This window comes from Pteropus medius, unplaced genomic scaffold (genome assembly GCF_902729225.1).
Source record: "Pteropus medius unplaced genomic scaffold, Ma_sr-lr_union100, whole genome shotgun sequence".
NCBI classification, from domain to species: domain Eukaryota; kingdom Metazoa; phylum Chordata; class Mammalia; order Chiroptera; family Pteropodidae; genus Pteropus; species Pteropus medius.
The window spans coordinates 7,142,719-7,161,783 of record NW_024353517.1 but is presented as its reverse complement, the minus strand read 5'-3'; the positions used below and the strand labels follow the sequence as shown (position 1 = coordinate 7,161,783).

Genomic DNA, 19,065 nt, shown 5'->3' with positions numbered 1-19,065 from the left:
GTTAGATGTGAAAGATGGCTGCTTTTTTTCCATGCCCTTCACTGACTCACCCATCAATACCTCATCATCCTACATTTTGTTCAACTAGGTGATCCCCTTAAAAAATTGGTGAATCAGTTAGCTATTGCTATGCACCAAACCACTCCAAAAATTCAGTGGTTTTAATGACAAACCTTTATTTTTCTAACTTCTATGCTTGTGAGTTGACAGGGCTGATTTAAGGTAATCTTGATTAGATTCACACACCTGCAGCTTAGCCATATTTCTTAACTTCACAGTGCCTTGGTTTCCTTACCTCTCAAATAGGGTTAACCTCTTAAGGTTGTTGTAGTAGGTTAAATAGTGTTCCCCCAAAATTCATGTCTCTTCAGAACCTCAGAATATGATTATTTGGAAATAAGGTCTTTGCAGATCCTATCGAGTTAAGATGAAGTCAAACTGGATTCAAGTGGGCGATAATCCAATGACTAGTATCCTTATAAAAAGAGAGAAATTTGGACATAGAGATGCAGATGGAGAAATAATATGTGAAACATGGGGGAGAATGTCATGTAAAGTTGAAGACAGAGGACAGAGTGGTGAATCTACAAGTCACGGAATACCAAGGATTCTTTCTTAGAGACTGAGAGAGCATGACCTCGCAGACCCCTTGGTTTCAGACACCAAACCTCTAGAACTGTGGAAGAATAAATTTCTGTTATTCTAAGCCACTCAGTTCATAGCAATTTGTTGCAGCAGCCTTAGAAAACTAATACAGTTTTTGTGAGGATTAAGTAGGATAATTTATGTAAAGAACGTATAGCTCTGCCTATAGTAAGTATACAGTATTATTCTGTTTTCATTATCATTATAAATCCAGATTGAAACTCTTAAAATCTAAACGTGATCAGGGCTCATTCCTATGAAATTTTCAGAGGCTTTTTACTTCCCACATGATAGAGTCCAAAACCTTAAGACAGCTCAGAATGCCCTGAACAAAATCTGACCACATACCCTACTCATATTTACTTCTCACTCCTTCATTCTCTCTTCTCCAGCTATACAGATCTGCTTTCAAATCTTTGTTCTCTCCCAGCTCCAGACATTTCGACATTATTTCTTCTGTCTAGAGCATTCCTTTCCATTCCCAGGACACTCTTAGTCTTTATGTTTCTGTGTAAAGTCCCTTAAGGGAGGCCTTCTTGATTAAGAGTCATCCCTCTGTCTTACACACCTTAGTACCCTCTACTTCAGTCTTCTGCTATGTTGATCGCACTTATGAATGTTTATTTGTGTCCCTAGTTACACTGTAAGCTGTAAAAAGACTGGCCACAATTATCTTGTTCTTTGTGCTTAGCCAGTACCTGGCATATAGTTAGCACTAGCTCAATACATACATATTACATAAATAAATGAATAAGATTACTTAAATACAATGTAGTAAATACAATAATAAACATACAATTATGACTTCATGGGAGAACAGACGGATAGGCTCACAGGTCACCGAGGACAAACTAAGAGTCATAGAGTTTTATGGATAGAAAAGTCACTAACATGCATTTATTTCAGCTCCTTCCTGTATTTTGTTTTAGTCAGAATGAGTAACCAGAAGCCCAGTGGGCTAAAGCATTTGCCTTCTATAGCATCATGCTGTTTACACCTGAGAGTCAGGAACTCATTTTTTAAAGCCAAGACCTTTAAAAAATAAATGAATAATAGATAACATAACTAAAAAAATGGACCTGGGGAAAACACCAGATTTGTTTACAGAGGACAAAAATATAACGATGAGATGAGAGTATGTCTAAATGACTCCAGGATTGCCAAATAGGGAAATTCAAAACTGATAGGAAGTAGCTCAAATTCCTTAAGTGCATTGGGAGAATGTGCAACTAAGGGAGGAGAATTAAATTCCTGAAGTGCAGTGAGTGTGCGATCCAGGAGGAGAAGAAAAATTCTCTAAATTGAGATATATCCCAGAAGAAACAAAAAAATTATGAAAGACCTCTTTCTTATCTAGTAGTATCAAAAATCTTGCCTGCCTACTTGCCCCCAAAGCTCTTACCAGCTATCTCCCTGGTCACCATCAGAATTAGTAGGACAACAAGAACCAGTAACTAACAATGCAGTTTAACACAGATAACAAAGCAGCACTGTGTGTATCAGGGTGGGGACAGGTGTGTCTTTGGTCAGATTGTTTCACCCTCTAAATCCACAAATTCCATTGTTAACAATGGCATCAGCTTCACTCTTCCACTGTCCCAGAATTCTGCTTATTTTTCCTGTTTTTTTTTTCCTGAGTAAAAACCTAAGTTTCTTATTCCTTCTACTTACACTTCTGAGTACAGAAGTACTTTTACCGTGCTTCACTGATTTTTTTTTTTTTTAACTAATTGAAGGCAAGACCCTTCACCAACAAAAAGATTATGACTTGCTTTATTGCAGTACTTGCTTTATTATGATCATCTGAATGGAACCTATAATATCTCCCACGTATGCCTGTAAATAGGATTATATCCACTCAATCAACCAATCTGGAAGACTTGGTTACCTGACCCTCCCCTGTCAATATCTGATCAGTCCTTAAATTCCAACCAAATTCTCACATGGACAAAAAGACCTTTCATAGTTTGGCTTCAGCTAACTTTTATTCTCTCTAGACATTTATCCTTATATACCCTATACAGCCGCCCCCAACCTTTTCGGCACCAAGGACCAGTGCTCCCATGAGAATCTAATGCCTGATGGCCTGAGGTGAAGCTAGTACTGGGGAGCTGTTGTAAAGACAGATGAAGCTTTGCTCCCTTTCCTGCCGCTCACCTACTGCAGCCCAAGGATTGGGGACCCCTATATTTTAGCCACACTGTTCTCTGAAATCTTTAGGTATTTTTTTACATTTTCATACTTTTTCTTATTTATTTTGGGAGGATCAAGGGATAACTTAGTCATTGAATTCTGTTTTATTAAAAGAAAAATTTGGTTAAAATTATATACTCATATGCAGTTTTAATATATTATATAATCTTAATATATTTTCATATATAGAGAATATATAATATACAATAAAGCATGCAACATGTATAATTATAAAGTCTATATATATAACATATACACACTATTCATTACTCTATAATTCATAAAAAATTTGAGTTAGCAATTTATAAGCACATTAAACTCATTGAATGCTAATAACTATTTAAATGATATTTAATAGTAATTTCTTTGTAACTCTTTAATAGCAGTAGTGAATATGATTAAGATAATTAAACATAGCTCCTGGGAGATGAATGCATAAAAATCCATGTATGGCTTTTTTGAGAATTTTAAGAAGTTACTCAAACATGTTTGGGTAATATAGCAATTTCTTTGGAGACATGTGTTTGGTTATAAAAATTAGGCAATTATGTACTTTATAATCTTAGAGTCATGGCTATTCCTTATTATGTGCTTTCACTGTCTTTTACATGTAACTCTAGTATAACACTTACTTTGTTTTGCCTTTTAAAATAACTATCCAAATAAGCATGATCCTCCATTAAGACCACAAGCTCCTAGAGAGTAAGCGTAAACTTATTTGATCTTCAGGAACACAATCATTGTTTAATGAATTCATAAGACGATATATGTGGTTCTCTCAGGAAGTTAGGACATTTTAACCCTTAAACCAATTTTTCTGCCTACCTACGCTCTCAAATTTAACCCAAAAAAGCTATCTCCATGGGTATTAACGTTTAAATGTTTTCAATTATTTTCTGGATTATTACAACAACCTATTAAATGATCTCTTTGCAGTTGGATTTGCCTTTCTTACAATCGCTCCTCTACACTGCTATCAGATTGGCCTTTATAAAAAAAATCTGATCAAATCACTCCTGCTTGTCCCTACTTTATTAGTCAGGATTGTGAAAGGAAATCAGTATCACACAAAAATGAGAGAATTGAGAAGAGTTAAATGAAGGGACTGCTTCTGAAGTTGTGAGCAAGATTCAAGGAATGGTAAAGACTCCAGCACTAGCAAAAAGAGAAAGCCACTACCACAAGGAGTCCAAAAAGGGAAAGGCAAGAGAAACTTTAGATAATCGTAGCTACAGAAAATGACAGCCAGAGGAGACTGTGGTCCTCAGTAGAGGAATGCAGGCATCGCCACATCCAACTAACTTAGATCTGGTAACCTAGAAGCAGAGCATAAGACAGGTAGTCTTGTGCAAGTGATTTGTGAAAGAGTACTCAACTGAAATCTGTAAGAGAGTAAGGTGAGAGAGAAAAAGCAAGGGACAGAATTAGACAAATAAGTGATTTCAGGAGAGGTTTAGGCTCAATCTAACCCCATAAGATACTCTAGAACCTGAATTATATCCAGAGGTTTTCCTGCCCAGAGAAAGAAGGGCTGCAGAGTCATACCTGTATATTAGTCAGTCATTGGCTAACCACTGACTCCTGGGGGGGCGGGGGGCGGGGGAGACAGTTTTACTACTCAGAGATCTCTGGGTGTGGCAGCTTCAATTAGTGTTAAGGCAATCATCTAGAGAAATTTACCAGTTTGAGCAATTATCAGCCAAGATCTGCAGCCACCAGGAGCTGCGTGCACCAGCCCAGCAAAAAAGGATCTGGAGTGGTCCCCATAGCTTCTGCCACAGTACACCACTTGCATTTCTCAGATCCACTTGCTTCTCACAATGGGTTCTTCCCACCTGTTCTCAGCTTCTTCAAAATTTGGGTTGGATTCAATTTCTGGAAAAATTTGTAAGAGAAGCATTAGAGGTATAAATCACAGCCTTCTTTGCTGCATTGGTTTCGAGTTTGTAAGTGATACTTATCATCTCCTTCCCTTACCCTTCTAAGTTCCTCTTATTCTTACCTAGAACTTCAGATGGCTTAGGTAGCTTGTTTGGTGAGATGACACAGACTCTCACCTCTCAGAAACTTAATACCCTGATTATCATACTCTTACCAGGCAATGATTACTGGACTTGTTCATTTATAATTAGTTAGGCATGAAAATGCCCAGAGATATCCTGTAGTTAGCACCTGAGTACCAAACATATTCCTTCATGCCCTTATTAAGCAATCGCTTCCTTAGGATAATCAAGTTAAAATACCCCAAGGTATACAGTTGTGCCAGTATGCTAACTTTTTTCTTTGCTTGATAAAGAACTCTAAGTGTCCAAGTATCAGCAATAGCTTAAGTTTAGTGGGACTTTTGCTATGTCTGCGAGTGGAAGCATCCCTCCTCTGGGAAATAGGACCTCTAGGTGCAAAGTGTCTAAAGTTGAGGAGACCGGAAACGCAAATTCTCCCAGTAGTGCAGTATGGCCACTACTTCTCCATCTATTGGTTTCTGAACTCATGTATTTTGCCTACTTGAGACACAGTACCATATAATGGCCATTGGTTTAGGATAAATAGACTACTTTCTGAAGGATAGTATCCCCGTTTCAGGATATCATCTTCAAACTGTGCTTTAAAATGGGCATTTTTGTACTCTATCGGGTTACCAGCCTCTAAATGATTCAACATATGGTAGGACCAGAGGATTCTTTTGCTATGTTCCCAGCACCATGTCTCTTTTGCCATAATGGAGATATCTTGATTTGGGTTGCTATTATGTTCCCACCCAATAGATCACACTCTATTAGTTCTTGTAAGTGATGCTGATTAATACTGTTGGTAAGAAAGGTAAACACGCAATTTGAATATGTGTCATCACTGCTAAGGACAGATGGTTGCCCTTGTCAGGAGGGGAGGGGTCCGGTGTTATGGACTTACCTCCAAGTATCTGGTTGGTTTCCTTAAAGAACGGTATCATATCAGGGTATTAGCATTAAAATTTATTCCTGGATAGGTTAGACACTTAGTTGTGGCCTTAGCTAGATCAGTTTCAGTGAGTGAGAGCTCATACCATTGAGTACGTAAATAGTCTTCATCTTTGCCACCATGGCACAGAGGTTGCCTGATAACCTATTGGACCAGGCATCCTCCACACGTGATTGTTTTATGTCTCTTTGACAATGGATATTCTCTGATGATACTAACATTAAATGGTAAATTCCTCATATTTTGTGTCCATTCTCATATATCCATAGCTATTCTTCTTCCCTGTACCTCCTTGTCCCTAATCTGCCAATTTTGCTCCTTACAGGGCTCTAATCAATGAGACAAGCCATTCACCTCTGCACACGCATTCATGCATATCTTTATTTTGAGTCACTTGTCTCTCAACAAAATTCAGTGATGAGTAATACTGACCGAAGCACTGTCTACTGTTTGAATTTTCTCATTCCTACTGTCTTTCAAAGCTTCCCCTAAGTTGGGCTGTGTTGTAGCCCCATTTTTAGCCCACATTAAAATGCTGAGCTGAACCATCCATGAACCAAGCTTAAGTAATTTTTGTCCTCTATTAAACTGATCATAAGGAGTCTCCCATGAGGTTACAGTGTGAGCTGTAAATGGTGTCTGTTGAGACTGTGCTGGATGACATGGGAGTCTGGGATATTTGTTCATTTAGCTTGCTTATGCCCTTTGGACCTAACGGTGGCTGATCAAAATGTAACACTTCCATATTTAAAGTACACAATTTTTAAAATATAGATATGGATATATAGATATACACATTTATTTAGGGTTAATTTGCTCTTTTTCTCCTTTCTTATGGAAAAAAAGTAAACATGTAAAATGTATTATTTGCCAATTATAATTGGAAGGTGTTAAAAAGGAGATAACTACCAAATACTGTTGTCCTTAACCCAATTACTACTCAGAAAAATTTTCTGAAACCTTTTGCTTTTCTTTGCCATATTTTTACTGAAGAATAGAGTGAAGAAATAAAATGGAGTCACTATAGCTGTTAAATTAGTAAAATCAAGTAAGTTGAGGTATGTGGAAACAATTCTACTCTTGTTTTAACTAGAGAAGCCCAGGAACTTTAACTTTTGATCTTTTCAGTTCTGCATCAAGGCCTAAATATATGTCAGGCCTTCGGATAACTCTCCCAGTGCTCCCTGAAGGATTCACATATCCAGATCGCCTGACGTCACCTAACACTCATTCTCCAGACCACTTGGCATCTATCATATGGACAGCCCAATAACTGAATGAAAACCATCCTGGACCAATCCTAGGGCTAAGAATACAGAACTGATTATTCTCAAAAATGAACTTTTTACTGTAAGAACTCAACTTTTCTTTCTTTTTTAGAACACTTCTGGGGTTATGCCTAGGTGTGTTTCTGGTTTACAAACCCTAAGACACTTGAATAAATCTTTATCATTTATTTCTGGAAAAAAAAAAAAAAGATATAACCCTTCCAGAGAGCAGGTCATGGATGGGACTTCTCAGCCTTTATAATTGTGTGAGCCAATTCCTATAATAAATTTCTTCATATATAAATTTATAGTTTAAGTATTATATATATTATAACATAATTATTATATAATATAATATCTATTATATATTATTTTATATCATATATACATATATTACATATATAACATATATGGAATATAGAATGTATATTATATACATATATATAAATATATATAATTTGTTCTGTTTCTCTGGAGAACTCTAATATACCTTGCCTGGTAGCATTCAGCAGCTGCATTTTGGATGGCATTCTCTGCTGCAGGTGGCATAATCTTGCTTCAGAATCTCAGCTGTGTACTTTGAAATTTTTCTGTTGGGACTTGTCAGAGACTCCATGTATATCTTTATCTCCTACAGATAACACTTACACCATTATAGGATGTGCTGGGTCACATGACCCAAGTTGTAGGACTGCTTGTATTATGGACTAGACGTGCCCTTTCTTGCACAAAGCCCCCACTAAAACCTGCCAGCTTTCCACATCACTTGTCAAATCATTCAGCGCAGTATTCCTTTGTGGTATTTGCTGCACTTTGCTCCTTTTTTTGATGGTAAGATGCACAAGGTACAATACTTTCTCCTTTAACTTGGAGGGGATATCTCAGTGTGCCCCTGATCTCTAGATCCCTGAATATGTCTCAGAAGCAACAAGCCACTGAATGTTTGTATGGTTTATCTCTCCCATTCTTTGAAGCACATGTGTCTTATCATGGAATCCAGGGGCTTAGCTAGGCTATGAATTCAGCCTTCTCTGAAGTTCTGCTATTCTTATCATTAAGTCTTATGACTGTTTACCAGCTCAGGATGCCCTCCAGCTGCAGGTGATATGGAATTCCCCAAAGACTCAAGGAAGAACTCTGACTTTCATATTTAGCTGTATAGTGATTAATTTTCTCTTCTGAATGTTTTAGCAGATGCTCACTGATAGCCACCCAATTCCACATTCCATAATTTTATTATCTTATCTGCATCTATAAAATTCCAGAGATATTGTAAGAGCTAATGCATCACCATCATCTTAGCAATTATAATGCTACAACCAATGCTACATCCAAAGAACTATCAACACTCCACTTACCACTAGAAACAGGGTCTTTGTTGCCATTCAGCTGGTATATGATCTAACTCTAGAACTAAATCTTTAGAATTTGCTTTACAGAACTATTTATGGTACCAACTATCTTAAATCAGGTTCCTTAGAAGCAGAGTCCATGGTAGAAAATTATATGTAAGTGATTTATTCAGGGAGTGCTATCAACCTAAAACTTTAAAGGGGCAAGGGAAGCACAATAGGGCAAGGGAAGAAGTTAGACAAAGATGTGATTTCAGAAGAGATTCATTCTCAGCCTGAACCCACGAAGAGCTCTAAAGTCTCAATGGTTTAAAGAGATTGTACTGTCTGTTCAGATACTAGGGGTCTGGGCTGTTATACCATTGCATTGGGCAACTACTGGTTACTGGCCACCGATAAAGTGTAGGGCCACATAACTTCCTAGGCATCTTCTGGTAAGATGGCCCTCATCAGCTAAGAGCTCTCCTCACTGCTGCTAAAATAAAAGGTGCCGAGAGCAACCTGCAGCACCTGGACAATGAGTGTACTATCCTAACAAAGAAGATAAGGTAAGGCACAAATAGCATCTGCCACTCCACTTTCCTTCAGCACTCTGATTTCTTAAAGGTGTTTCTCTTTGATCAAAGCCATAGGGCAAGAGAGACCACAGATGAAACTATAAAGATTCACCTCTCGAGACACAGAGAAGGGTGGAGATGTTTGCAAAATGGATGTAGAGGAGCAGGAGCACACAGAAAATGTCCAACGCTTCTATATAGAAGCACTCAGGGCTTTCATATAACCTAAAAGATAATGTCCAAAGTCCTCAGCAGACTCTTCGCAACCTCTCTTCCTTGCCTGCCTTGAGGCTTCATATTTCATGGCTCCCTATCTGATATAACATATACTCTGGCCCAAATTTCTCCAATGTCCATTTTTGAAATACTTTTCTTTTTCCCTGGTGTTTCCTTCCCCAATCTCATTACATCTTCCTGCTGCCCAAACACCTATTGTGCTAACACACACACACACACACACACACACACACACACACACACACAGAGAGAGAGAGAGGGAGAGAGAGAGAGAGAGAGAGAGAGAGAGTCAGAGTATTCTGGTCTTTATGAGTCTATTTCTCAAAAAGATTTTGGATTACTTGATAAAAGGGATGGCTTTGTTTTTCTATTGCTTTGGCACAGAGTAGCAATGAGTGAATCCATGGAAGAAACAATGAACGATTCATTCATATTCTTTAAGATTCAGTTTTAAATAACATCTTTCTAATGCCAACTCTGGCCTTTCTTTCCTGTCTCAATTTTTTTTGTTGTTGTTGTTATAAATACACGTGTTTGGTGAGTGAGAAGTGACAGAAGGCAGATGTGGTGCTGTACACAGATGGTATAGGCTTAGAGGCTGAAAGCCACAAAGAGAGAAAGACAGTCTGCCCAGCAGGGCAGGCCAGGCAGCATTCTGGGGCCCGTAACACGTGATCGGTGGGTGTGCTGGGGGAGTCTTGTCCAGGGCTCCCTGGCCTGAGGTCCTGGGCTGCATCAGCAGTGGCACCTGGGCTCAGCTCACATCATTCACAGAGTCTTGCAGGCAAACTCCGGCAGGACAAAGGCTGCGCAGTGCACTTCAGAGTTGTAGTATCTCAGCTGCACCTGCTCTATCTGCTTCTGCGACAGCTGGTGCACAGGCTCCCGGAAGCTGGTGCTCGGGTTTTTGCTGCACAGCATGAAGCTGATCTGGCTGCTGGGGTAGATGGGGATGGTGCAGTAGGTGTAGCCCACCACCGGGAAGAGCGACTTGCAGAAGTGCTGCATGTGCTTGATGAGGTCCAGGTGCAGCCACTGGCACTCACCCTCCTCCATTCTGTTTCCATAATTCTTTACCAACCTACTTACTTTACAATGATTTGGTCATGTGCCTGTCACCCCCACTGGAATATGACACTTTTAACATTATATTTCCAGTGGCTGGAAAATAATAGGTCCTTGAAAAATATGAAAAATGAATAGATGATTGAATGAGTGAATGAGTATAATAGACATTGAAAACATATATAATTTCCAGAGAGAGATAGAGCACATTTTTCTTTTTCAAAAATCAGAGAATTCCAAATTTTAATGAGTGTGTCATGTTCAATGGGCTGCACAATAGTCAACAGAATACCATAGACAATAGATAAAGTGATAGATTATAGAGATACAGGTAGAAATTTAGTAGTTTTATCTAATTAGTTTTCAATTCATAGGAAAATTTCTAATTGATAGTATATGTCATTTTATATATAGTTTTCGAGTAGGGATACATTTAAGTTAGAGTGTTTTAAGGTACTCAACACTGCTCTTTTGTTAATATATTTAGATTATTATTGGCCCAAAGATTTCTAAGAATCTGACTGATTTCCAGAATAACAACCTGTAGACAAAATAGTTGTAAAAAAAACCTTGATTTGAAGTTTTGGATCTTCAGAGTTCTCAAACCCAAGGTTTATTTCATTTGAAAAAGCTCTTGCAGAATTTTATGAAGAAAAAGCCTTTATCTCATTCTTTGGGATAATCTTTCAATGAGCTCCTACACAACACACATGTTAATGCCTACAGCGGAGAGAGTCTAAGTTGTTTATGAATTTTGTTGAATATGAAGGTTTATTTGCATAAAGTCAGATAGTTTTTGAAAAAAAAAAACTATAGCCCTTCCAACGGCAATGATATTCATGTATTTTTCTAAATACCTGATTAAAATAAAGCAGGGAGATTAAAAGTTGTTTAAACATGTTTCGAACTAATTACTGCCAGTTTAACCCAACTGGAAATACAAGTGTTCTCTGGGTATTCCTCCTTCTGCTCTTGATCCTTAACAAAGCAGCATATGCAATCATAGTTCCTAGGCTCAGGATGACTATTTTTACCTAATTTTTTTCTATCTCTTTAATCAGAGTGTATCTTATAACAGAAATAAAACATACTCTACTATCTCCTATTAAATCTTTAGTCTTCTTGTATCTACCATCTTGTCATATCTAGATGTAATAAGGAGCAATTCTGTACTCTTGATATTGTGATTTTTAAATATCTTATCTTTTCTCCTACCTTCATAAAGGAAAATTTTAAGAGTTGGAAGGTACCATAGAGATAATTTTATCTGGTCTCCTTTTACCTACATAAAAAACTTAAATTCAGAGAAATTACACAGGTGAGTAGGTATCTAAAGAGACCCTCATTTTTCTGATTAATATTCCCTACAGCACCTTCATTTATTCCACACTATAACTTAAAGTGCTGTTGATATCTCTATTGACTCATTCTTTCATGAGTTCATACATGTAAGCTCTTAGAATCTTAAACTTCAATACCTGGTGCATATTAATATACCATTTTAATATATTATTTAAATATATTAATTACATTATTATTTTTCTTGAGATTAATTAATTTAAATAATTGTATTACATGTAGTCGGAATTTTTATTAAATCAGAAACATATGAATAATTATCTGTAATATATTTAACATAGGATCTCTCTTTAAAGAAAATCATTGTCCTTTATAAAACATTTACTTATCAATGTAGGTAGAATAAATAGCCCCACTCAAAGATGTCTATATCTTAATTCCCCAAACCTGAGAATATGTTACGTTACATGGCAAAGAGGGAATGAAGGTTGGAATTAAAGTTGATAATCAACTGACCTTCAGATATGGAGATTATTTTTTATTATCCCGGTGAGCCCAATGTTATTATAAGTGTCCTCATAAGTGGAAGAGGGAGATTTAAAGAGATGGCAAGGAGAAGAGAATTTAGCTCAGGGTTGCTGACTTTGGAGTTGGAGAAGACAGTCAAGAATAAAAGAATGCAGGAGGCATCTAGAACTTGCAAGTACAATAAACAGAGCCTTCAGAAAGGTACCAAGCTCTGCCAACAACCTAATTTTAGCCCAGTGAGACCCATTTTGGTCTTCTGAACTAGAGAAATGTAAGATAATAAATTTGTTGTTTTAAGCCACTAAATTTGTGGTAGTTTGTTACAGTATCTGTAAAAAACTAATACACTCATTTTTAGAGGGATAGAAAATTTTAAAAGATATAAAAATTGTGTATTTGGTCAAATCAATTATGGAACTATGACCTAAGCACTTCAGTATAGTGTTGACTACCAAAAGACCCTGAGATGGTAGAATATTCTATTTCTGCATTGTCTAGTATGTAGCCACTCACTATATTAATCACTCAAAATACAGAAGAATTACATTTTTAATTTAATTTTAATTAATTAAAATTTAAATAGTCACATGTAAAATTAGTGGCTACCAAATTGAACAGCACAGTTAGTATCTGGATTATAATGAAATGTTTCTCTTTTATATCCTGCCAAGGGATTGAAAGACAATTCTCATAAAATAATCATGTAGCAAATCAGAAACAAGTCATTGCATGTTCTAAGTCCTGGAGCCATGTTTAGTAAATTACATCATTAGTAAATATTTAATAAAGTTTGTGGAGATGTGGTGGCAGCCACCATTAACATCAAAGAGGTAGAGAGAAATTGTTACTGGGGGAAGATAATATTTTGCGGCCAAATTCCAGCTGGCTTGGTCCCTGCAGCACTGAGGCCAGGGGTATCCAACCAGCAAAATGCTTGCACCTAGTGGCCCTGACCCCACAGATATGTGGTATTACGGGTCAGAGTAACAGAAAATCAGTTTAAAATTCACTCCTAACTGTGGAACTTTTGCAATGTTGCATTCTTTGTCCTCTCTCTCATGTTTACTCATTGATTCTGATTACACCTAGTTTAACCTCTACCTTGTGCAACTTTCATAGAAAAGTAGTCTTTTCTAAGGCTTCCTCAGGTAAAGAAAAATGAGATGGGAGAGAGGGCTGAAACGATGGCAGATTTTATCCTGAAAGTTTAATTTTTAATTTGAAGGTAAAAGGTACACACACACATGCCTTTGGAAAATTAATTTCCATTAGTTTTGATTATTTTCTATGGGTTATAGGACTTTAATTATTTTCTTATACTTCATTTTATGGCAGGATAAGGCAGCTTCTCCCATTACAAAGTCTCTCACCTCCACCCTATTCTCCATCCTCACTGTTACATACTGATTCAGATCCTGTCTTCCTTCTACACAAGTTATTATAAAACTTATTGAGCAGTTAACATGTGCCAGGCCTTCTTCTAAATGTGTTTTATGTAATGAACCTCTCCTTTCCACCACTCAATGATGGTAATAATACTAATATCCTTATTTTGCAGGTGAAGAAATGAGGCATCCAAAGGATAATTAATAACTAATGTTGCCTAATGGTACACAGGTAGTAACCAGCAAAACCAAGATTGTAATACAGGATATCTGGAGCCGCAACCCCTGTTCTTAGCCACTTTGCCACATTGACTTCAACAACTTCATTGTGATACACAGCCAGTGAACATTAGTTAGAAGATGAATCATAATTGATTTGTTAGTATTATAAAACAGTGCAGTAAAGTTAATAATTTAATAGCTAGTTAGTTAATTCCTTAGAGCCAATATTGGCAATGAAATAATACATTTTCAGTAAAACAGAGAGAAGTCAAGTTTATGTTTCTAAAAGCTTTACGCAGAAGACCTAGAGTAGTGAGCATACAGTTAGGACTCAATAAGTGTTAAGTATTATATTCTTGAATTGGGAAATATTTATAGCTCATACACCTAGAATTACAAATAATCTTGCATTCTACCATGTATATGAGTAAGCGAGGGGGAAAGGTTAGATCTCTGTCCTAGAATATTTCATTAGTCCCTTAATTAAGCAGTTAACTGGTCTCCAGTACATAATTGATCTAATTCCATCATATTTTTTCAACTGGTTATTCCCATTTTTCTGTCAATTTGGACCTTCTAGTCCTGGCCTCCAGCTCCCACCCAGAATGTAATCACATATTTCTAAATGGAATCACTGTTTCACCTCTCTACGGTCCACCTCCACAACATATTTTCCACTCTTCAGAGTAATGTTGTTAGAAATATTATCAAACAAACCTAATCAGGTCTTGCTCATACTTAAAACCTTTTCATGTTTTCCTATTGCCCTCAGGAAAACATTTAAATAACTCCAGCTGGAAATAGTCATTCACATCTACATATTAACTGGAAATAATCTCAATACTCATTCTTATTCTTCAATCTTTCCTATCCCAAATTTCATTCTACATAATATAGCAGAGTTGCATTTTATAGACTAAAATCATGCATAATATAATTGTTCTTGGAAATCTTTTGGGAAGGAGCCATAATAAAGGCTGGCCCACTGTGTAAATCCAAAAGGTCCAGCTTCTCCTCCATCTTTGAAATGGTTAAAACTAAGAGAGGAAATCAAAGTTTTATTTCCCATCAAATGCTCTCCTTTAGGGCACACATAATATCTCTGTCTTGTGGTGGCAGACAAAACCACTCACATTTTAATAAATTATTATCGCTCTTGGCTCAGCATCAATATTTAATATGACATAAAAGCATACAAAATTCATCTCCACCCATCTCTGTGTCTCCAATGCCTCTGCCTTTAGCATTGTTCAAACCCTCTCACCAACCCATTTCCACACTGTTCCCACAACGTTTTCACTAAGTTGACTTCTCTGCCTCCTGCAGCTCAAAAAATCTTTCTAAAGTACAAGTTTGCTCAAGTCTCTGCTTAAAATTCTGTGATCGCTCCTTATTGCCTAGTACATGATAAAGTTCACACTCAGCATGGTATGAAAGTCCTGTCCACTCGACTACTTACTACATGCACTTTCTATTTGTACATTGGCACCAAAGACCTATAGGAGCCTGAGAAGTAAAATGAATGAATAAAGTAAGAATACCAGACACTGTGGAGAAATAGAAAACCAGAGAGTCCATCTAGAGCTGCATAGTACTGCCGCCTCTTTTTGATCAGAATTTAGATTTTTAGGTGAAATCATGTAGTTTTTCAAAGCTAATTTCCTTTTAGACATTACTGGACAGTTTAAAAATACACATTCAGGCCAAATCTGAGATACAGCTCACTCGTTTGTAACTGCTCCATATTTTAGTATAAATTCTTTCCTTTGCCTAAAATGTTATCTCCCTTACGTAGCTGGGAGTTTAGTTCAAATATTTAGTTCAACATGATGAAATCGGAGCCTACCTACCACCCTCTGTTGACTCTCATCCAGTTCTTACAGTACAGCTATCATTTATCGAACACTTTTCATTTTCTCGGTACAGGACTCATAATTTTATAGGCTTTACCTCAATCAATTTTGTTTGCTTCTCACAGCACTGTGAGTTACGTATATTTATTTTACATATGGGGAAAAAGAGACACAGAGACATTAATTAACTTCTCTAGTATCATGTCTAATGCAGGGAGACAGCAGTATAATATCTTTGATTCTGTCTTATTCCAAAGACCAAGGCATTAAAAATTATGATCTTTATCACATTGCTACCTCTTTTTGTTTTTATCTCCCCCAAGCCACCACCACCAAAGCCAGGCTCTCCTTGAGAGTCAAAAGTGTTTTTACTCACCAATGTGTTCCAGTGCCTCAGATTTCTCATCATAAATAGACTGGAGATTCTTCGTCCATCATTCCACACATAGATACACCCATTCGTCCATTCACTTAATTACCCAACACTTACTGAGCACCTACGACTCACTCTATATGACTGATCTGAGGAGTTGTTGAGGGCTCAGCACTGCACTGGGTTGTTTAGAGAGTCAGAAAGAAGGTGGAACATAAGCATTGCCGTAAAGGCGTTTTTTAGATGTGATTAACGTTGAAGTCCATAGACTTTGAGTCAAGCGGATTATCCTTCATAATGAGGGTAGGCCTCATCTAATCAGTTAAAGGCCTAACAAACAAAGACTAAAGTTTTCAGGGGGGAAAAAAAAGAAAGAAATTCTCCTCAAGACTGCAAGAATTGCAACTCAAAACAGCAACATCAACACTCACCTGAGAGTCCAGCCTGCTGACCTGCTCTACAAATTTCAGACTTGTCAGATTCCACAATTGCATGAACTAATTCCTTAAAATAAAACTCTCTCTCTCTCTCTCTCTCCATATAAAAATAGCTAATAAATATAATAATTTAATATGTCTTATATGTAATATATATAAAACTCATTTAACATCATGTCTAAAGCAGTGATCTATCATCAATCTATCTATCATCTAATCTTGTTGGTTCTGTTTCTCTGGGGAATACCTACTAATACAGTTAGTGTTACATGAAGAAGATTAAAAGTAAAATATATTAGTAATGTGACTTTGATTCTTGATGATCAAGTTAGTGGGATGTTTCTAGAATCCTAATGATTAAAAGGAAACCTTTCTCCAAACAGAACACAAGCAAAGGGATAAAGTAAGGGAACAGTCCTTTACCAACTTGTTTCAAAGTAGGTTTTTATGATCTAAAAAGTAGATTTCATGGCTTAAATTCTACTTTTTCCCCCCTTCATTTCTGAAGAGATATCTCTGCTAACCTAGGAGTTAAGGGGAGGGTCTAAATGGACTTCACGTCCACCTGATAACAAGGCAGAGACTTAATAAAAATCTTAAACCAAAGAGCCTCACTGATTGGCAGTGAGAATCACTTGGAGCCACATTTCCATCTTCTCTCTGGTCTCGGCCCACCCCTTCTCAGAAAGAGCCCCTTGGCTTTTAATCCTCACTATGGAAACCCCTCCAGGGCCCAGAGAAGGAGCCTAGAAATCTCACCCAAAGCCCCCGTCGCTCTCATTCCTGCCTTTTTGATTTCTGAACACAATATTTTATCTACCTTCTAAACCGTGCATATCCTGTCACTATGATTTAACAATGACATTAAGTGGGATTCTGATAGAATCAAAGCAAGAATATATGTGAGGATCATTTTTAAATGATGGGGTTAGCAAATTAAATGCATCTATACTGTTTGAAATAATAACTACCATTTCATGTGCTTGCTATATGCCAACTACTGTTCTAAGCAATGTACATGTCGTAACTTAATGATCACAAGTAGTTTTACTCACTTGAAAGAGGAAAAGTCTAAGGCACAGGTATGTTGTACAAATTTTCAAAGATTACTCAATTAGTAAGTAATAGAACTAGAGTCCAAAAAGTTTGTACTTTTAACCACTTATATCTCACTACCCTCTCAAAAAAGCTCCAAAGGGATTCAAAGCTCCAAAGGGATTCAGTAGGTGTGACAGGCATGCACCAATGGTTTTTAGTAACCTTTGCATTCCATTCTAATACTGAAATTCATGTTAAATTTTCACATCTGTACTATAACCCCTTTCTGAAACCCTAAATAATTACACAGTAGATTGTTTACTTAGTAATGCATCAATCCATTCTGCTTTTGCCACACGAGAAGCTCTGAAAAGTCAACGTTAACACCTACTGTCATTAAGTGAAAGATTTATATCCCAAAGGTTCTCTTACTAGCTCATCTTTAACCATTTCTGAGAATCTGACATGCTGGCTCTGGGGATTTTGTTTCTTTGTCTATACTCTCTTCTATCATCCTGCACAAAAGTCTCACTCATACTTTTATTTCTCTATGTATCTCTTCTATTCATTCCTGGTTTTCAGTAACATAGCTGAGCCCAAGCACCAGTCACATATGTACACAGGCTAAACCAGTGGGCTATTGTGCTCTTCTCACCCACATTTCCCTCCTCAGCAGCAACACTCCCCCCGACATGATGCTGGATCCTTCAGGTGTAGAATCTCAGCGTGCAGCAGCAGAAATTGAGACGGAACAGGAAGGAGCAGAGAGGCAGTCACAGAATAGAACATCTCACCACAGCCTGGAGGTAGAAACACATGATCAGGATGTCTAATCCCTAAAAGCCAATGGTCCTCCATTGATTTGGTTCACACAGGGAACTACTACAGGTCAGTGCTTAAAGGCCTGGGTGCTAGGGTCAAAGTGTATAGTTTGGAACCTAGTGCTGCCAGTTACCAAATATGTCCCTTGGTAAGTGATCTGACCTCTCTGAGTCTCTGACACCTTCACATAAGAGACAGTGCATATAAAACTCTTAGCTCAACACTTGGCAATGACACTTTGTAACCCACAAATGTCAACTATTATTACTTAGAGTCATAGTTTTAGACTTGGGTCACCTTTTGGAAGTCAATGCCTAATTTTTATTGATTGGGAAATTGAGGAAGAGAAAGGAAGTAATTTGTCTGAGGGTACATAGCAGATTTTCTCATTCAACAGGCCAGGACATTTGCCATACCGTAGTCAGCCTTTCTAGAAACTTCTTGGTCACAGTGCCACCTCTATTGTGTGTGTTTTGTACATGAAAGGCCACTGTTTATAAGTTGTTTTTCTTCTTCAGTTGATGGATATATGCTGAGCCATTATCTCACCTATCTGCTCGTAGGAAAACACAGAAACCTAGACAGGATTAGGGATGCCAGAGATGGGTATGGATCACAGCAGAGTAAACAGCATCCACCACAGCCTCACAAACACGGCTGTGGGCAATGAAGTAATCAGCCACATAGAGACCTAGAATAAAAAAAAAAAAAAAACAGGGCCAGCTAGACCCAATAGAATCTCTAATTTAACTGTGGTAGGTTGACAGAAACAGGTCCTGATGTATATTAAAAGACCCTGTGCACAAGTATATTCAAAATTCTGTCTTCATTAA

General features: G+C 37.4%; 1 protein-coding gene across 3 annotated transcripts in view; it reads right to left on the bottom strand.

Annotated features, from left to right (window-relative positions):
• Positions 1-18,263, bottom strand: part of CLDN16 (claudin 16) — a 71,514-nt gene extending 53,251 nt beyond the window's left edge. The window contains exon 1 of one of the 3 annotated variants that reach the window (XM_039850709.1): positions 18,205-18,263. The gene's annotated coding sequence lies outside the window, so the exon portion shown is untranslated. Of the gene's footprint in view, positions 1-1,441; positions 2,247-18,069 lie in introns of those variants that run through there. The other 2 variants (XM_039850706.1, XM_039850707.1) reach the window with 2 other exon arrangements.
• Positions 18,264-19,065: the final 802 nt, after the last annotated feature.